The following is a 22308-nucleotide window of genomic DNA, read 5'->3' as shown; positions in this document are numbered from 1 at the left end:
TTAATGTCCTGAAGGGGTTTTGGTCGTTCAATAGACTCATCGGGTCATTAGGACAGATGATGTCGATTGTTCCATCAGCCAATAGGGCTGGCGGTAGCATAGTGGTAACTTAGAGGGCTGGTTGGGCTGACCTTGGGAAGGGATGCTGGAGCCGACTAGTCTTCTCCAACAACTCAATGGGTGTATCGCGGGAAGGGGTTAAAAGCCCGCACTAAGGATACATGTATTGGGGATTGTAGTAGTACCTCTACCTACCTTAGTTTTGGTGTTAGGTGACTTAATTAATATCAATGAATCTCATGCATATAGGCTCATAGTTATGCTTGCATGTGCATGCATGGTTTATATTTCATTCACGGGCTTGGTGGAGCTCACACTCTTGTAAATTTTCTTTTAGATAATACTGCAGCTGGACATCTCGATAGCTAGAAGACTCATTTCGCTGTGGAGGATGATGGTGATTACAACCTTTTGGGTTTGGACCCCGAGGGAGGTTATCCCTCTTGTGCGGGTGACCAGAGTGGCCCTTGAGGACGATCCTTAAGGGATGGGAAGCATACTAATCTAACCTTTTGGGGACTCTCTTTGGGTAGATAGGATATACTAAACCCCCCTTATTTTGTATAGCTTACTTGGGCCCTTGATGGTGTAGTCCTCTTTTGTTTTTTGTAAAGCTATTGGTTAGAAAAGTATTAACTGCATAATCAAGTGGCGAAATGGAGCTATAAACAATGTACTGTTTATTTTTTAATGTTTAATGATAAGTTTTAGCTTCCGCAACACTCCGTATCTCTTTTTATCCATTGTTATGGGTGTATGTGTGTTTGTGAGTTATATTAACTGCTTCTAGATCCTGGGGATTTGGCGGATGTTGTTATACTTTCCAAATCACTTGCCCAATCCTCCCAGGGGTGGTTTGGGGCGTGACATTATAGGTTTGGGTAGTATTTAAATTGGACAGCTAGCACAGGGTGAGCCATCATTGTCACATGAGGTTCAAAATTTTCTTCCGCTTACCAAAGTTAATGTAAAAGAGTCAGAGGTGGAGAGTGGTCAACTGAGACATGAAGCCTCAAGGGAATCTATAAGGAGATCCTAGCCGAAGCATACCTCGCACTTCTCAAGGAATTTACATATACTTTCTCCTTTCTCCTTGCTTCTTGCTTTTTCTCTTCCTGTTATATATAAATGAAACTAGAAATCTCAAAGGGTATATTCTTTTCTGATTTTACTAATTTCCGAATGAGGGATATACTAGTTGTGCTAGGCTTAGTTTTGTATTGGTGGATTTTATGCATCAGTGAGTCCAACATGGTATATCTTTAAATCATTTCTACTGTTACCGTTATGTTCCTCACCATGTCGTTTGATGATCCGACATTCGTCTGAAATTGGTGATCCTCCAATTCAGAGTTATTGTTTTGATTCATTCCAAGTATACTATCGCCCATGTTTCAAACAAAGCACACTTTAAAGTGTTGAGGAGGCAATTGCATTGCCAGTTTTCTTCAATTGGAAATGCTATCAAAGGCCTAATGTTTGGCATTTTGTTGAACAGTGTTATTGCTATATATGTTAAGGAGCAATTTTTTTTTTTTTGTTTCCAAGAGTGTTTTTGGGGTTCAGATTAAACATTAACAAATGATTGCGATTAATTTCAAGGAGGTTAATGTGAAAATTTTGTAACAAGGGACTGGTAATATCTCCTTTTGATTGTTAAGCTTATGGCTCTCAAAATCTCTCTTTCTCTCTCTCAAAAAAATAATATAATATATATATATATATATTGTTTCTACTTTGCAGAAATGGTTGGAATCGAACATCAAGAAAAATCATTGCATGTGACATTAAAGCCTTAAAGGAGATGCTGATACGAAGAAATTTATAGATTTAAAAGAATATTCATACAAAAATATTAAAATAGAGAATGATTAGCTTAAATGTAGTTTACATGATCCTTCCACATTTACAACATTGTGTGTTTAATTGTCCAATCACATAACATTGACTCCTAACCCTTCAGAGTCAATCTTCTCCGAAACCTATAAATAATTACACGAATTATTGTTTCAACTATGTTAAAACTATACCTTCAACAAGCAAAGGTTTATTTTAATAATCTATTTTCTATCGAGTGAAAATGTCAAGGAAAGATTAATTTGATTGTCTTAAAGTTCATGTCACAACCAAATGTTCATCCAAGTGCTCTCTCTCTCTCTCTCTCCCTCTCTCTCTCTGCCACGTAACAAAGGCCCACACATGCACATGCAAATGCACATGTGGCCCTATGTTGGGGCAATAGAGAAACAAGTGAGGGTAGATCATAGAGAGAACGAGAGATTTTGAGAGAAAGAACATGAGGGAGAGTCAAAGAGAGAATGACGATCAAGGGAGGTAAGGAGAGTTAAGGCTGTGTCTGGTAACGTTTCTATTCTAGGAACATTATTCTTTGGCAGAACCATCTTTTTCTCTTTTTATTTTTTTTTTAATTTTTTTTGTTTATAAAACTGTATTATTTGGCTCTAGATTAGTGTTTGGTAAACTTGTTCCAGAATTGTTTCTAAAATATAAAAAGAATAGAAAGAGCATTTGGTAAAACCTGTTCTAGAACAATTTCTCAACACTGTTGGCAATATTCACAGAAATATCATTATCATCATAATTAACCCAAATAATTTTGTAAATGTCATTACCATCCAAGACACCATAACAAAAAATTACAAAAAAAATATCATTAATAGTTATTATGAAAATGTCATTACATCTACACAATTTGGGAAAATATAAGCATTTGTACTAAATTACTATTAAAACTATTACACAGTCTAAATGGCAAGTTCTAAACTTTAGTAACAAGAAAATAGAGTGAGAAGTTTCAGGAGGTGGTATTAATTATGACTTAGGGGAAGCGTTTGAAAGATGTTTAGTAATTTCAATTGAAAAACTTTTATGTTTAAAGTAATGTATATGCATCCAAAGTCAAAACAGATTATTGAACAAAATAGAGCTGAATTTTAAATTGTCTTGTTACAAAAAAGGTCTTAGTGGATTCGAACCACTATCCCCTTGGAACATGCATGAAACATGCTCATGTTCCAAGTGCTCTACCAATTAAAGCTAAAGACCCATCAAATAGAGTTTGGAATTTACAATAAACCATGAGATGGTTTCACAAACCTTGCTTCAAAGAGAATACCCACTGAGTTTTTGAAATTTCAGTGAAGATTCAAATTTCAAAGCATCGTAAGCTTAAAAACACAGAATGGCAATATCCATGGCATGTACTCACTTGTCCTTACTTTGTAGTATCTAGCACCCTAATCTGCTTGTATTTTATTCCAAAATTATAGTTTCAAATGGCTAGTTCTAGCAACATACAGCCTCTTGAACTGGGCAACAATCATAAAATCTATTTATTCAATATCTTTTTTATAGAAATGAACAAATGCAGTCTATCCAATCATATAGAATAGAAATAAACTGAACAACAATACTCAATTAAATCTCAAATTGATATTGATTTCCTACTCAAACTCATCCACCAAGAAAGTTCATATTGATTTCCTAACACCATGATTTTCAAGTCCAAGAAATTGGTTCTGTTATAATTAAATAAGCATTCACAAGTAGCAATAGAAGAAATCTAACAAAGAGGTTAACTGAGATCAGTTATTAATGAAAATCTACAGTCTTATCACTTAGCTAAATAGGTCAGAGGTATAGATCATTAGTCACGGGTAAACTTGTTGAAAAGTGGAGCAATTAATATAGGATAAAGAGAGTCATCATCACAATGGATAGAACACACATGAATTCCCAAAGATAGATGGCCAAGTTAGGACTTCCTTTCTGCTGAAAAAGGGAGAAATGAATGGGTTGCTAATACAAGACGACAATTCTAATTACACAACAAGAGATCCATACTAGAATACAAATACCAAATGCTGAATATGCTTTTACGTTCTCAGATTTCAAATCAACATTGAACTTGCCTCCACAACATCGGCGTATATAACTAATTCATAGCCATTGATGACAACAAATTCTATTTCTAGCTCCAAATATTATGTTCTAACACAATTGTTAATTTCATATCTTGAGGAGATCTAAAGGGCTACAACAATTTAATTTACAGTTTTCTTTTTGGTTATCTTAATTGAAAGCAGGGATTCAACCAACCACTGATTTCTAGCTGCCCCACCCTTAACAATATCCGAAAGAGAGCAAGAGTAATAGATTTTGACAGTTGGTATAACCCCCTCTCCCCCGCCCCCCAACCCAAAAAAAATAATAATAAATTCCCGACTCATTATTTCAACTAACTATATAGTCTTTTTTTTTTTGTAAATACTAACTATATAGTCCTCACCAAGGAAATGACAGACTGTCAACAATGAAAAGAACTTACATAATAAGGTGCGTTGTATTGCTGGCCCAGTGCATCACCTCTAGTGATCATATGAATGCATGGGTACCAAGGATATATATTGGATCTACTGGCTACCATTGCGATGATGTTGAATTGACATAGATGAACTCAATTACAACATCTGAATGATCTTCAACAACCTTTACAACTCTGATTGTGTAATATCCTTTGGCAAGGTAACCAAATAAGCTCATTTCAGCAAGGAGTAGCAGGCCCGTACCACGAGACAAATCCTAGATGCAGATCAAGATTTCTTTCATTCAACAACATTCTATAGTTAAAATTTTTTAACGAAAAAACTAAATAAAACATTGCAGAGAACTTTAATGCCAATTACAGTTGATTCAGCATTATAATTTGGTGATGTTTTAAAATGAAAACTTTCAGTTACAGTCTATACACAAATCTATGGCAAAATATTATGTGAGCATTAACTATATCTGCCAGTCAAGTATATGGAAGAAACTTTTGTGACCAATAAAGCCATAAGACTTGAAGCAAATGCAGGAAATCAACACTATAATGAGATAATTAATAATAAATAAAGAGAAGACTCTCCTTTGTAGCAAAAGAATCAAAGGTGAAAAACGTGCACAACTAAGGTAAACAGCCAGACAAGTCACAACATACTCAATTTCTTCTCTTAAAGTTGTGTCCTAGTTTGCAGTCTTCAAAGTGGTCAACAAGTCTTGCAAAGGTTAAAAGTGTTCTTCTAATTGCAAGAACATTAAAAGTCTAACACATCCCAAGAGAAATAAAAGCAAAATCAATGACTCTTATTCATCTGAAAACAAATCAAACCAAAATCTACCAGTTACCAGTATGAAAGAAAGGTTGAGATTATTAAAAATTTTGTTCATATAATTTACAATACAAGATACCCCTTAGACATATAATGACCATTTCAAATCACATAGTACTTATTGTGTTTATGCTCATGTTCATGATGATGATGGTCATGATCATGATCATGACTTGTATGATCTTCATGATCTTCCTTTGAGTCCTCTGCATGAACTGTACTCTCAATCCTGGCAACTTTCCTATAATGTTAGTTATCAACATCCATATATACCTATAAGCTCAAAGGAGAGATGAAGTTGATGAACAAATAGATGAAAAAGACCAAAAGGTACTATAAATTAAAGCATTCGGAATCAATAATAATGGATCAAGCAATAGAAAGGAATCACCCTTCCATCATTTCAGTGGTTCAACTGCTAACCTAAACAAATCCATTCAAGGACAATGCTACATGGAAACCCATAAAAGCAAAAATTCAAGAGGCAGGGAACTTAGAATAGCCCTGGGATGAGAATGCAACATGCTATTCAAAATTTACACCAAGGAGATCTTCTAGGCTAAAGAAATAAGAGATTGAAAAAACAGTCCCTCAAACCATTGACAGAGAATAGTTTTTGAAGAATAATTTTTCAACACAATAACTGAAACACATAGTGGCATCATAATATAAAACACATGCAATTGCATAAATTTATGCAATTCTAACTCCTATGCATCACACAAACGTAGAGGATCCAAAACTGGATGAAATATTTGTTGAGCAATTAGCCATATTAAAGAAATTGGATTTCAATGAAAAGGCATAAAATAGGGTAATAGATTTAGAAGTCCTCGGAATATATACAAATCAACTAGTATAAAAGAATAATGCTTTTCATTCCTTAGCAAAAAATCATGGCAAGTTTGGCAACAGTAAAGGCAAAAAAATAAAACCTCTCCAACTCAAAGCCTCCAATCCCAAGAACACAATCCAAACCAACTTTGCCAAATTGAGTTCACTTTAGTTGAGCCATGCCATTTATTTTCTGCACCCAATTGCAGTGCCAACAGAGAAATTAAAATTTTAACGGATGCAAAGCCTCAAAGTACATGTGAATTGAAATAGAAGTACCATTTGTCCATTTCTAACCTTTATATGCTGGGTCAGAGAAGCAATTATTAGCTCACTAAATGGGAACACTTTGTTTCTATAACATGCAAACAACCTCAACGTGACTTGTAGACACTATTCAGAAACTTAAATTCTCTTGCAATTGCTCTACTCAAGTGAAGAAATAACACTACATGAGTTGGAGAAGAATAAGTCGAAGTAAATAATTCAAAAAAGAAAATTGCATAGATTTCTTACTCAATGGCTTTAACAGGGCTGGCGTCTTCTGCAAAGGAATCAATCACGCTAAGAAATCTCAAATCAGATAGGGAAAAAAAAAGAGAGAAGCAAACAATAGCGATAAAGGGAATCCCATATGCTAGGATATAAACAAAAACCCTCCTGAAGAAGCAATCATACATCATGTACGTCCAAATAAAATTGCATAGGTCCCAAGAACCAATGGCAATTAAATAGAGAAGCATCAAAGCAACTCTACTGAAGAAGCCTCAAATCAGGAATCAAATTACAAGGCAAATAATAGTCACGATCTAGAGCTATGATTCAATTACAAATAAAAGAGAAGCAATCAAACCTACAACTTGCGATTGAGGAAGCTTCAAAGCAACTCTACTGAAGAAGCCTCAAATCAGGAATCAAATTATAGGACAAATAATAGTCACGATCTAGAGCTATGATTCAATTAAAGAGAAGCAATTAAACCTACAACTTGCGATTGAGAAGCAACAAAGCAACTCTACTGAAGAAGCCTCAAATCAGGAATCAAATTATAGGGCAAATAATAGTCACGATCTAGAGCTATGATTCAATTAAAGAGAAGCAATTAAACCTACAACTTGCGATTGAGAAGCAACAAAGCAACTCTACTGAAGAAGCCTCAAATCAGGAATCAAATTATAGGGCAAATAATAGTCACGATCTAGAGCTATGATTCAATTACAAATAAAAGAAAAGCAATCAAACCTACAACTTGTCATTGAGGCTTCTCTGGATCAAAATCATAGCAACTAATCAAATTATAGGGCGAATAACGAACCTCCAATAGATTTAACAGAGCATGCGTCTTTTGCACCGATGAGATGATTACAGAGAGATACGAAGGCAACTTGCCGAGCTGCACTAACCAAGCGACCAAGGGGGCTGAGATGGGACGGCGAGGAGAGGAGAGGCGTGAAGGAATGGAAAGAAGAGAGTGAGAGAAAGGCCGCGAGGAAGAGAAAGGGGTGAGGGTCGAGGGTATGAGAAGTGGAGAGAAAATATCTGAATATAAAAATTAAAATTAAATAAAAGGGTACCAATAATTTATAAAAATGTAAAATAAAAAAAAAAGAGTTAGTTAATGAAATGTGGTATTTAAATAAGTAAGAAGGGATAAAATAGTCAAGTGAAAAAGTAGCCACGAAACATGAGTTCATGCACTTATATGAGCTCCTAATGCTATTTTACCTAGTAAATGTGCACGTGGACATTTGTTAGGTGGGTGTGAGAGAGAGAGAATGCATACCCTAGGAGCATGCAGTGGGTAAAATTGGTTGGGTTGACAAGTCTCCAGTGGCCCAAAGCCCCAAGCTCAACCCAATTGAAATTCTTCACTGCAACAACAGGGTTGTGGTTTACTCAGTCACAGTTATGCCAACCGAGTTTTTATCTATTTAATTATCTAATTATGAATTATAAATATATAATATAGGTGGTAAAAAAGCGACCACACTAAGTAGTTGTAAGCTTCAATGAGCATTCGATTAGTAATTCATAATAGATGCAATTGTGTCATGGTGTAACCTCTCCCAAACGATTTGGAACACCCTATGCACGGAAGATGATGGCGCCAGCTTTCTAGATAGTATCATAGTTCAAGAGTGGGAAATTTTAAGAATTGGTTTAAAAAACTTGCATCAAATGCTTTTATGTATGTCTAAAGATAATTGGTTAGGCCACTGTATTCCGTTCAAACCGAAACCACGAGGACAACATTTCTTCAGTGGATCTCCCAAACCGGAGTTGGTATGCCAAGTTGTCCAACCCATCGGTTGTCTAGTTTGATGCTACTCTCAAACCATTCATTCGTTTTGATAAGACAAGATCACAAGTTTGCGACACGGATTAAAATCATCAAGAGACGACTGTGATTTAACAGATTCTGTAATAAAAATTGAAAGAATTTAACTATCCAGTCTCTTCTATCCATTTGTCTATATATAACCTAAATGAAGTTTGTGGCAGAGTAGAAAACTGCTATATTGCTGACGGAGGCTGATAAAAGATAAATGTCTGAGAAGAACATAGAATTCATTGATAGTTTGATGTGTATAACACCAACGGGGGAAGAAACATTATTGGTTTGCAAGTGTAGTCCGTAGCCGGTAGTCTGATATAAGCCCATCCAACAGTCTATATTTAAGTGCAATGTTTGATTTCCTCCAATAAAAGGGTTAAGTATCACCCAGGGAAAATATGTCAAATGATCATCACCATTTGACCTGTAGATATACTTACAAACTGTAACGATTTTTTTACACACACAACATGAAGCAAGTATAGGATATTCATAACTATATAACTAATAAATCGAGTTGATATTTGATCACAAAGAGATCAGAAGCGTTACCGATGAAATGTATGCTTTTCTTTTATTTAAACCTATGAATAAACATGTTTTTAGATTGTACCAAACCATCCATAATATCCAAACTCTCGATTGGCCCAAAAATATTTAATCTATGTTCTCTCCAACACAAAACTCCTTGGATTTATAAATTTACCTATCTTGATCAATAAATTTATTGTCTAATATGGGAAAAACATTAATAATTATGAAGAGTAAATCAGTGATTACATATATATATATATATATATATATATATATATATATATATATATATATATATAGAGAGAGAGAGAGAGAGAGAGAGAAGCAGTTATATACAATAGGATCTTGAACGGTAAATCAGCCACTTACCTGATCGAATCACAGTAGATTAGCTTCTGAGAATCAAACTTGGTTTTGGGAATTTGAGGAGGTGTTTTATGTTCTTTATAAGAGAGGCTGCCCCACATCACCAAATGTGTACTCTGTCCAACAATGAAGATTTCAATGATTATGTTGGTTTTGCAGTGAATAAAAACCATTTAAATAGAGTAGGTACTTCGACTCAAAATCCTCCCTAACCTGATAGAAGAGTTTGAGAGTCGATCTGTGCTTTTGAAAGTGGTGAATAGTTTTTATGTTCTTTAGAAGTGAGGGACAAAGAGGTGGTGTGTGTGTGTGATAGAAATAGATCAAATATCAATAAAAAATGGAAGTGGTGCAAAGAGTAGGGGCATGTGTGGAAAAAAATGTATGCGGGTGTGTGTGTGTGTGTGTGTGTGTTTGTGAGAGAGAGAGAGAGAGTGCTCATTTTCTATGATAGATAATAGGCTATAAATCGTAAGCCTTTGTTAATCAACACATGTTTGATACCCATCAAGAGTGATGGGATGGTTGGAACTGAAACTAATGGAATTGCCCACTCTTAACAACTACTACAATTGTTCAGACCCCTCAAAATTTAGAGCCTAGTGGACCATCTATATTTGCTGAGGTCAGAAATGGAAAAGGCAGCCATAAGAAAGCCAATACAGAAGGGAAGATGAATGGACATACTGCATAAATAAAATCTCTACTTGTAGAAAGTGTCCAAGAAACATAAAAACAATAGCTTTTCTCTTAAATCCCCCTTGGAAACTGGATTCCAGAGATCATCCTTAAAAATTAAAGAGTGATCCAGATCACAGTAGCAGCGGAAGCGGCATCCACTTCGGCATCAGCAGCAGCAACCAGTTTCTTCCCTTCTTTCTCTTCGTCTTTTTTTTCTTCTCCGTCCCTTCTTTCTCTTCGTTGCCAGTGAGAATTGGGACATGGAGCAGCAGCAGCAGCAGCAGCATAAGAAAAAAAAATGAAAAATAGAAGAAGAGAAGAAGAACAGTAGAAGGTAGCCTTTTTAGTTTTTAGTTACTTACCTTGCTGGAGATGGGGTAGCCGGAGGATGACTCGTTGGATTCAGACAAGCCAGAAATGGCGCTGGAGCAGGAGGTCGAGGGTTTTATTTTCTCTTTTAAAGAAGAAGAAGAAGAAGAAGAAGAATAAAATGGAATATAAAAGAAAAGAAACTTACCCGGGAGAAGATTCGAGGTCGCAGTCCCTCACCAGAGCACAGTTCGTGGTCGTGATTCATGGCATTCATCATCGTCGAAGGCACTGGAGTCGCTGAGCAGGAACAGAGTATCTGGAGCACGAAGTCGAGACTCGAGAGTTGAAGTCAAGGGTTTTTTTGATTTTGTTGGCTTTAGGTGATTCCATGTAACACAATGCACAAAAGTAATGCACACAAGCCAATGAAAATCTAAGAAATAAAATAAAAGTCTATATATTTTTATTTTGTTTTGTTTTTAAATGATTCGGTGTATCATATTGTATGAAAATCATATACACAAAGCCAATACAAATATAGAAAATAGAATAAAATAATAAAATAATAATAAATTAATAACATAACACCTTTCCCATAAGGCGACCATTCGCCTTGACCCTTGAAAACCGCCAGGACGCCAAGGCGACGCCTTGATAACTATGACTGCAATCGCTAGAAAACAACTCGAACCTCGAAGATATTGAAAAGTAATTAACCACATGCTTTGTTTTCAAATAGCATAGAGTCATTAAGCCGTTGATTAGAATAAAATCCTACAGCGTATAATGGACTTGTAACCCACCACTTCTCATTAACTATATGAATTTGGAAATTCTCTCAGAAATCTGACTTCAAATAATAGGAGTATATGTGATTAGTGGTTGAAATCCTACAGCAAGTAATGACATTGTAACCCACCACTTCTCATGAACAATCTGAATCTGGAAATTCTCTCAGAAATCTGACATCGAATAACAGGGGTATATGTGCTTAGTGGATGAAATTGAATACCTGAGACTATGGAGACCATGCGTGGAAACATCAGTGAGAGGAATATGAACAGCCTTAGTCCAGCAGAGCTGCTTCAGACATGTTGCCGTTGGAATCCCCTACCAGTAGCTATCACCCAAAAAAACCTGAAACCTTCCCTCCACTTCTCATGAACAAATTTAAATACGGAAATTCAATCATCCAAAAAAAAAATGGAAATTCTCTCAGAAATTTGACTTTGAAAAACAGCGGTATATGTGATTAGTGGTTGAAATTGGATACTTGAGACTGTTGGATTAACCATGCGTGGGAAACATCAGTAAGAGGAATATGAACATCCTTAGTCCAGCAGAGCTGCTTCAGATATATTGTCGTTGGAGTCCCCTAACAGTAGATATTACCCAATAAAACCTAAAAAGCCTTAGAACCAAGGCTCCAAACGTTATATATTTCTCCTCCGCAAAGCTAAATGTGTTGTATAATCGCAATTGCTCTACCATCGAGAGTATCCAAAAATGAAAAAGGATGTACCACAGACAAAGATACTTGTCGAAGGAACTGGAGCTAGGTTAGCAACTCAGTAACAAAAAGAAAAAAAGAGCCGGGGTTAGCAGAGGCACCACTAAAGGCACTGCCAATAGCAGGATGTGCCAGAGACTGCAACGCAAACATAGAAGTGGAGAAATATCACTTCAGTATTCCGTCTCTGTCTCTGACTACCATTCCGATTTTGTTCGCGTTCTCCAGCAAAGCAAAAGATAAATTGGGAAAATTTTAGTAGTTTTTTAGATAAGGAAACTAACTAAGGTTAAGAAAGCATGGGGAGAGAATTTGGAAAGAAATATTGGGGCAAGGAAGACGGGGAGTGATGAGGAATTAAGAGAGAATGTATATTATAAAAGATATTAGAGAGAAAGGGAAAAGGAAAGTGGGAAAACAAAGAGAGATAATAAAGGGTCGTGAGATAGATAATAAAGGGAATTAGAAATTTTAAAAGAGTATTTAAGTATTAAAAGAATACAAAGGGTACCAATAATTCTAAAAAAACAGAAAGAACGTATAGGAAAGATAATAAAAAAGAAATGGTATTTAATAAAAAAAAAAGAAGGATAAAAAGGTCAAATGAAAAAATAGCCACAAAGCATGAGTTCATATACTTATATAATAGTATGATATGATAGTATGATATATATATATATATATATATATATATATATATATATATATATATATATATAGAGTAGATAGATGATACTACCAAATTAATAATAGTAACCAATTATTTTGGAAATTTTATATCGTGTCATGTCGTGAGCAAAACCCAAGATATCCAAAACCAGCACAAAAAAAGTATTTTCCTAAGATTAACTACAGTCAACTCCAAAACATATGAAAAATGTGACTGACATGTTCCAGCTACCGCAAGTGTAATGGTACTAAGATAGTCCCCAAAATGGGTTTTTCCCCTTCTGGTTGCAGGAAATATTTATCTAACTTGGACTTGATATGAATCATGGAGATCAATTTGTAAGAGCATCAAAAGTATCAATAGTTTGGTGAATGAAAGAGAGCTATCTTCTCCCCTTTTGGTTCCAAAGAGCTAAAAGGAAAACGCCAACATAAGAGTTCCAAAGAAAAGTCAGAAACGGAATAGAAAAACATAAGGAATAGGCATGGCCATAGACATCACAAACATGGACAGAGACATAATTATGTAGCAGAAACTACAATCGTCATGGACTAAGACATAATTATGTAGATTGAAACAAATTTGTTTTATTAGTGTAAGTATCCATCCATCCATGAAACCAAAATAGAAAAGGAAAAAAAAAGTAGACATCCATCCTCTTTCTTATCCAACTTATATTTATGTGCAGAATCTCAGAGCAGTTCTTGTGCACAAGAAATTGGAATGTTTGATTCTATATATAACTTTCTAGTCGTCACCTCATCAACATCTCCATTGTCATTATAAGAAAGAGAAATTAGTAAACCAAGAGAAAAGTGTGAAGTCAATTTTAGATTGAAATTACTGTTGGAGCATGGGACACCATGTTTTCATCCCCAAGAAATAGTGAATGGTGTATAATCATTACGCTACCACCTGACCCATTTTAAAGACCTTGATAGTGCATCTTGGCCCATTTAAAAAACCTTGCTCATCCATTTCATGAAATAAGACTTTTTCGCGGCATATGAAGAAACAAATTACCCTGTTTCACCAAAATCAAGTATAATATTAGAAAAGAACCACAAAGAGAGAGAGAGAGAGAGAGAGAGAAACACATTTTCAAGAAAGCACTAAACTTCTCTTCTAGACTCATTATGCAACTGAAAAATCGCATTTCATGAAAGAAATTGAAAAGCACACGCAACAGTGGTCTAAATAGAAATGGAGACTTAGCACGAAAAAAAAATTTAGTAATTGAGTTAAATATTGACTATATACTATTGATAACTTAATAAGCGAGTATAAGCTACCAATAGGATACCTAAAAGATTAAAGAGTGATATGAATCCCTACTATATATTTCAATGCAATGACTTAAGGATATGATTGAATCACTTACCTGCATGTAATCTGGTAGAGTTCAAATCGATACCGAAAATCCTTAAAGATCCAACAATCTTGGCTCCTACCATAGCCTAATCACATGGACATACCATGAGAAAGCTCCTCATCATAGAAAATGGGAGAAACTAAAGTCAAAGTCATCCATTTCAAGAGAAAGAAACTCATAGCAAAGCTTACAACTCCTAATCCAGAGATTGCCATTGTTGAACCCTTTGTAGGTTTTACAAAATTCAAGGTGATAAAACACCTTTAGAGCGATGGAATATTCAGCACGATTGAAAACATATAAACCAGAAACTCGAAGGAAACTTGTTTATGGGGTCTCACCTTTTTTTGACTGACAATCTTGGTAAAAGTGTTGTTTCAAGTGAGAGACATTGATAGAAGGCATAAAGTGCACCAAATCACTTGTAAACGCATAAACCTAAGATTGGGGAACCCAACAAATTTTAAGAAAAATAATGCAACAAAAATAATATCTTTCAAACATAAAGACTGTACATCAAAGAATATGCGGCCTCTGTAAATCTTCTTCCTCTTTTTTTATCTTCCAGTTTCGACATTTCAAATTGAATCTAGATTTCTGAAGTTGAGACCAAATTTTTAAGAAATCCTAAATTACACCATCCAATACAAAAAGGAAGAAAGAAATTATAACCAAAAAAAAAAAAAAACCTCACTGTTGCACAAGCTTAAACATGAAAACAAATTTAAAAGATATTGACTATGTAAAAATTGAACAATAAAATGCACATTCATAATCACTTCCATCAAACCATGGTAGGCCAACGTGGAGAAAAGTAGAGCTAATTAAATTGCAGATAAGGGATGTGATAGTCTCTTGAGATGAAATATTCTATGATGAGAATATTGTTTCTATAGGTCCTCTATAAGGACACCTAGCACACAATCTTAGGGTGCTACAAAAAATCTGTATAGAATGAGATGATAAAAGATGGTCATCTGAAAGAATAGAAGAAATAAACTCACCTTAAATACCCCTCTCTTCGAATTTGTTGATTCACTCACTTTCATCATTAGATTGAGCATTAAATGATTCCTCACTGAATAACGATGTGATAACTTTTTTTTTTTTTTTGGTGGAAATGTGATAATCATTCTCATTTAGCTAATTTTGACACCAACAATATGGTACTACATGTATTAGAATGAAAGATAATCAAATAGCTATTAGGCTTCAAGATTCAGCATATCAATCGCATACTGTTCTAACCTCCAAACACCAAGCCATAGATAGGGTCATTAAAGTGTCCAGTTCTTAAATTTATTGATCCAAACTCTCCAAGACTACTTTCTAGCAGTACTACACTGGCTGCTAGCACAACCAAATTTCCATATATCAGATTGCTGAAACAAACACATAAAAGTAATACAAAAACATAAAAAATTTAGAAACAAATTTGAGATAACAGAATTACCTTTCCTCTAAGAATAAAGAGGAGGACCTCCCATTCTCTGTACAAAAAACTCATACTGATTATGAATTGCGTCAACTTTATTCGAGTTTGCAAAAATCAAATAAAATCACTCTTCTTCCTCATCATCGTAAACCCTTTTTTATTCAAAATTCACCAAGAATCAACAAATATTGAGATAGAGAGAAAGAGAGAGAAGAACCCGTTATAAAAATTGGTAGAGAGATCAATGAAGGTCAGAAGACCAAGTTTGTGTTGTCCATAGCAAAGGCGTCGTTGGGATCGACTCCGCTCCATTCAGAGACATTCTGCTGAAGAGATTACATCTTGGTGACTCAGTGTGTGCGTATCACGCGACTGGCTTATTATACTTGGCCCTGCCTGGGCGGTGAGAGTAGAGCTCGTGGGCATCGCATGGAAATCACATCGAAACCTTGTTTTCTTCTAGAAAAAACCCTAGAACCAAACGTTCTCACTCGAACAGCGGAAGGAATGTAGCGCAGTAGGGAGGGAGCCGTGTGAGAAGGGAGAGACGAAACAGAGAGGAAGACAATCGTGCATAAGAGAGATGGAATGATGAATTATGATTGATGAAGTACTCCCCTGTTTCGTTGGGCCGCAGTATATAGTCCTCAGAAGGACTATCTTGCAACCACAAGGTCTTGTAGACGAGGTCGGATTCAAAGTATTTAGGGCAAACGAAACCCACACAGTTGAGCACATGGGTGATACCGTTCTGCTTGAGAATATCCCTGTTCTTAGCAACAGCGTCTCCACCAAGATATATGTGTTCCGCAACCTTGGAGCATTCTTTATCAAAGAAGCCGATCCTATCTTTCTTAACAAGAGTCCCCGTGGGATCTGGGTTTCTCTGAAACGAAGACAAGTCAAGCTTCAAACCTTCTATAGGTTTGTTTGGATCACCTCGACCACTTGGGGTGGGAGGTTGAGGCGATTCTCCCACATCATCTGAACCAGCTTTGGGCAACTCGTCCAAGCCGCGGCGAGTGATCGACAATGGCTGCAAGCAGGGCAAGCAAGAGCGAGCCTTACTCTGCTGGGACCTAGGAGTGAGAGGAGAGGAAACCTTCGGAACTGTCCTCCGCCGTTGTTCTTGTTGGTGATGCTATTATGAGGATCTAAGAAGTCTTTGACATGATCCAAGGGGGTAGAACTCTGAGAGGCAGACCTGGAAGACCAAGATGCCGACCTCCAGAATGCTTTGCGGCCACCACCGCCCGCACCAGAGATCTGACACTGTCCTCGGGAACCGGCGGCGTCCTCCTCGTCTCCTACCATATGTCCACTACAAAATCCTCCTCAATGTAGAATCACCGAGACCAAACTCGAACCAAAAAACCTAATTGCTTTAGACATTAATCATTCGCCGCTGTAAGGATCGAAGACAAAAAATCAAACAGAATGTGACAGGTGGAACTAAAACCACTCATGCATGCCAGACATCCAAGGGTGGATTCCACCTACTTTTCAATCAGCATAGTCAACTTTCCATGATTTTCAAGTTCCACATCCTCGGTGGTGGCTGCAGGAATATCCCCTGAAACAGTCCCCAACTCCAAGAAGAAGAAGAAAAGTAGGAATGGAGGTCACAATGCAAACACAATCAAGAAAATATGTCTCCCATCTTCTTACGAAGATTTTCTCTAGAAAGAATGACGTGTGATGTCGAGAGAGAGAGAAGAAGAAGGAAGAATGCAAAGGAATCGAGGAAAGAGGCTTTAGGGAGGAGAGGGAGAGAGAGGTACGTTTTTTTTAAGACGTTAGAGGGACTGGAGATTGAGAGATTGGGAGAGAGCATAATTGTCACGGCCTCACGGCGATCCAAGTCGGTAGAGGGCTATCACGTCGATATATCGACATGTCTTTTGTCATGGCGTTGCCATGGCGAACATGTCGATCATGTTTTATTATTTTTTTTTTTTAATGGTTTAATAGATGTGTACTCAAGCCATGTTTTATTTTTTCTCTATTGTTTCTCAAGTTTTAAGGATGGCAATCTTGTAATTAAGCAGAATCTAAGAAATGGTATAAAAGGGTTTTGATTTAATGACTAAAGGTAAATTTGGAGGGATGTGTAAAGTATGGACAAAGGGGAATAATATAAGAGAAAGGTACTTTAGGAAAAAAGAAAAAATAAGGGTTTGTAATAACCCACGATCGGATTTATGATTATCTTCAACCTGGGACAGAAAAAGGCAAAGTACGAAGGAGATAACTCCTTCAACTCTTCTCGATCCAGTCTAAACCTTCAAGCAAAGCATCGCCACATCATGTTCTATCAATTCCAGCAAGAACTCATCACAGAAATCAACTAAGCAAGGAGTATTTAATTCCTGGAATCAGATCTGACGACTTCTTAGTTGCAAAACAGAGAGAGAAACAGGAAGAAGAAATCAAAGAGGGAAAGAGAGACAGGAAGAAGAAATCGAAGAGGGAAAGAAGAAATCGAAGAGAGAAAGAAGAAATAAAGAAGAAATCAAAGTGGGAAGGCAAAAATCGAAGAGGGAAAGAGAGATAGGAAGAAGAAATCAAAGCAGGATGCCATGGCGTAGGTCGCCATGCAGGCTTCTCCAGCGCCAGGACGCCATGGCAACTATGGGAGAGAGAGGTTCGTTTTCTTTGAGACGTGAGAGGACTGAAATTGGGAGATTGGAGAGGGAGAGAGAGAGGGAAAGAGAAGGTCACACAATTAGATTTATTTATTTATTTTGGTAAGAATGGTATTCGATAAATTTACTGTTATAAAAAAACAATTTTAAGAGTTAAGAAAAAATAAAATAAAAAAAAGCTAAGAACTTATTGAATTGTGAACTTGTAACAGAAAAAATTCAGAATTTTGAACAAATGAATCAAAATTGAAACCCTAAGAAGCGAGAATGGGTACCAACCCTAAAAAGGTGGAATAGCAGTAATAATCGACATTGCAATCGACACCACTAATTTAATCTGCGAATGGTTCAAGTTGCAAAAACAAAAAAATCTGCGAATGGTTCCAACTTTCTAGCACTACTCTTCCATCTCCGATCTCCTTAGTTCCTTGTTTGAGGATCAACTTTGATTGAAGTAGAGTGAAGTCTCTGAGAGAAATCTTTCGGTTCCTTCTCTTCGAAGAGGAACTCAAGAGTTCTGCGAATGGTTCCAACTTTCTAGCACTAATCTTCCATCTCCGATCTCCTCAGTTCCTTGTTTGAGGATGAAACAAACTTTGATTGAAGCAGAGTGAAGTCTCTGAGAGAAATCTTCGGTTCATTCTCTTCGAAGAGGAACTGAAGAGTTTGGCTTTCCACGGCCACGGGGAAGAGGTAATTGAAGATTTTACACTAATTAAAAATTAAAAATAGTAATAGTAATAAACAATAAGGGTACCTAAGATTATGAAATTATCACAAAAATTGACAGAAAGATTAAGAATTAAATAATGGAATTTTAGATAAAAATGAAGGGTAGAATAGGTAACTGAAAGATTTGCCACAACATGCTTTTATATAATAGTATGACTAGTAAAAATGCACGTGTGACCATACTTGGATTCCGATGTATCATGAATGTCTTGTGGGCCAAAAGGACATATCTTCCCTTTGTGATTAACTACTTCCCCTACATGGATATGAATAGAAAGTCCTAGAAAGACAAACTTCTAAGTGGGAAAAAAAATAAAAGGCTGAAAATGTTTACTTAATAAAGCTTGGTTTAGAAAGAGAAGTATTTATTGAAGCCCAATTTGAATTTAGTGAGAGAGAGGAAGCTGAACATAAGTTGTGATTATGACATTTAGACGGAAAAACATGAGGATTATTAGCAAGGCTCACATCACAATTTTTGCAATCCATCGGCCATTGTGCAAATTTGAGAAATAAGAAATTTCCCTAACTGACACGAAGGACAACATTTGTTTGAAACCATTCCTTAGTGTCAGCAGAGTTGTTTACCCATGTAAACCAAAAGGAAACAAGTTGATGAACAAGTGAAGTGTTCACTTTGAAGGCACCATTCCAAAATTCTACCAAAAGAAAAATAGATAGGGGTCATACTACAAATAATTCTCCCAAAATTTTATCTTTAAAAAAGGTTAAAACCGCTTCTCTAGTCAATAAGTAAAATGAAAAGCTCTTCACAGACCACAACTTATGTCACAAATTCACAAAGAAAAGTAACAAGAGCATATAAGTTATTTATCATCATGTGTATTAATTAAGTCTTAGAGGAAGGAGTTGTAACAACAGATGAAACCGAATAGATTTTTTAACTGAGTAGTTGTACAGATATGTTAGTGGGGAGCCACTTCATATGCAGCTATTTAATTGTCATAAAGAAAGGAATGAAATCGGATCAAAAGTTCCTACAAGTTCTCTATTAGAGAAGGATGGACAACTTCTTCCATAAAGCCTCCTATTTTTTGTACTTTATTTTTTCAACTTAATGGGGTCGATTTAAAGTTTTAGACATCAAATTAATGATAATTAATTTTTTCCACCATCTTTCAGAGTATTGGTCTTCCATTAGCAATGACAAAACAAATCCATGCTCAGATGTCGTTCGTTGGCTATGATTCCTTTGATCACCCACTGAGGCCGATGCAAGGTTCTCCATCTGCAGTGGCACAGCATAGAGGACACACAACATTGATCATCTTAAAGATTGATACAAAAGAAAACAGCCTTTTCAACTAAACATCTACTTACATTTTCCGAAGGCATCTACCAGTTAAAAACAAATATAAACTGAGCTACTAATTAAGCTAATCTAAACCATAAAGTGCACTCAAGAAATTTGACCAAAGGAATTATCAACTTAATATTTAAATAGGGTTGATGGACACACAAAATAGAATTCATATGCTTAATTCTAATTGTTACCCTCGCTCCCCTAGCATCGGGTATGTCCTGAAGGCCACCATCGAACCGGAAACCGCCCGTACTCTCATTGCCGTTTGTGCCATTAGCCAAAGAAGGGGGAGAAATCCCAAAGTTCAGATCAAGATTGTGGCTGCTGCCTGCAGCATCATAACCATTATAAGTTGATCATGCATCAAGTCCCAAAAAAGGACATATTGGATTTCCACGGTAGACAATGATCACAGTGTCCTAAGACTAAACACAAGAGCAGTGTTGATGTTACCTCTATTATCCACCACAGAGTTGATCTCCTCTTCATATGTACTTGGCTCAAAATTGGTGACTGCATTCCTTCCATTGCATTTGATAGCTGCCTTGTCATAAGCCCTGAGTTCCTGCAAACCAAAATGGAGCTATGTGTTGGATGGAACACAATTGAGATTGAGAATTCAGTATAAGAAATTCAGAATCATGTTGAGTGAAATTCATGATCAGTAGGACTTTGCTGCTTCAATTTTGTTGTCGAATAACCCGAGATATATATACCTGCGATAAAGCACTGTTTCTCATTGATGAAAACATGTTTTACAAGGCTCCTTCTGTCGCCCTTTTTTTTTTTTGTTGGTTGAAAGTAGGCATCTTGTACAATAGACATTTTTAACAGTATGAGTTGTCCTTAAAAACTGGTTTTCGAGATCATGTGATCAGGTCTTTTATCTTTAAATAGAAACAGATGATAGATGAAGCAACAGAAAAAAAAAAATTTCAGTTTCCAGTTAAGGGATTCTCATTTCTTGCCTAAGAACTGCCACATTCGAGCTTCCCATTGATCATATTTATGCAGTGTCACACCTCTAATACAGAGCCCCCCCCCCTCTAGAGAATTCGGTGCTCTGGCAGCAAAGTATGTGCACAAAATCATTCTTGGTCAGGTTCCTCATTTGAAAAGCAAGCAGTTGAACAAACGAATATAAGTTCACAATGACACTTCGTATCTGCACAGCACTCTCTAAGAAATAACAAAACAAAGTAAAAAAGAGGAGAAGTCAGGACTGTATCGATAGTGAAACCCTCAAACCCTTCCGCGACTCCACCCTTCTGCGACTCCCACACAACCACCAGTAAGTATGGACATACTGAAATGCACTGGTGAAAATTTTCGACCATATAATGTTATGAAGAACATGGGAAGAGGTGAAGAAAACCACAGATCCATGCCAATCAGCCAAAGTATGGACATACTGAAACGCACAATATTGCGCCTAGCTTGAACAACAGCCAGAGAGACACTTAAGTGTGAAATTGTTAGCTACATGGAACAAGATACACCACAACACAACATTTTAAAGGCCATGCTTCAGATCCAAAGCATTACCATTTTTGTTTTAAGTAACAACAAAGATTTATTAATGAGAGTTAATAAGTACAATATCAGTCTAGGGAGGTTTTTGTAATTCTTATTATTTTCTTTCTTATAAATAATTTGCTGTCCTGTCTCTGAGATTCAAGCATGCTCATGTTAGATTCAGCAGCAACACTTAGTGGGATTCTAAGGCTCAGTTGGTGGGATTCCAGCAAGTTCTTAGTGGGAAGCTGGGTTTATATCTTCTTCTTCTTCATTCTTTCTTTTCTTATTCCTCAAGTACAGTTCTTGTTCTGTTTACAGTCCCAATATATTCAAACTCTTCAGTTCTTTGGTCAATACATCTGAGATTCAATTCTAACCTCAGTTGCATCAACCGCAAGCCATTCTAAACCTACCTATGGTTTCAACTTTTTTTATCAGAAGTCAATTGTTTAGTCCCATAAATCTAGAACTCTTCCTATCAATTTTTTAACTATTTAATTCATTAACTTTCTCATGTAATCACATATTAGTTGCTGTGAGCTATCAACAGATCTGTTACTGTTAATCATTGTTATTTGCACTTTGAAATCTGGTCTAAATAGTTGTTGAGTAATTGTTCTTAACTCCTATTGACCTCAGGGTTTTTGGTATCCATCTCAAGTAGGACACTACTATAACTCCTAATCAGCCGTTGGACTCCTACCATAATTTAAAGCGGTGTTACTGGTCATATCATTGACATTGCAATAGAATATTATGTTCATCTGATTTGTTTTTTTTTTTGGATGAATAAATAATTTAATTCATTA

At 36.2% G+C, this 22308-nt stretch overlaps 2 long non-coding RNA genes across 2 annotated transcripts; one reads left to right on the top strand and one right to left on the bottom strand.

Annotated features, from left to right (window-relative positions):
* Positions 1–1016: 1016 nt before the first annotated feature.
* Positions 1017–21801, top strand: LOC122659792. The gene is made up of 4 exons (XR_006332550.1): positions 1017–1027; positions 10414–10423; positions 13068–13072; positions 21681–21801. It is a non-coding gene; the product is annotated as an uncharacterized LOC122659792 (long non-coding RNA).
* On the bottom strand, positions 5350–6375 carry LOC122659791. Its single transcript, XR_006332549.1, has 3 exons — positions 6363–6375; positions 6167–6258; positions 5350–5460 (listed from the first exon to the last, which is right to left on the bottom strand). It is a non-coding gene; the product is annotated as an uncharacterized LOC122659791 (long non-coding RNA).
* Positions 21802–22308: the final 507 nt, after the last annotated feature.

The sequence above is a fragment of the Telopea speciosissima genome, chromosome 4 (genome assembly GCF_018873765.1).
Source record: "Telopea speciosissima isolate NSW1024214 ecotype Mountain lineage chromosome 4, Tspe_v1, whole genome shotgun sequence".
Classification (NCBI taxonomy): domain Eukaryota; kingdom Viridiplantae; phylum Streptophyta; class Magnoliopsida; order Proteales; family Proteaceae; genus Telopea; species Telopea speciosissima.
This window is presented reverse-complemented; position numbering and strand designations above follow the sequence as displayed.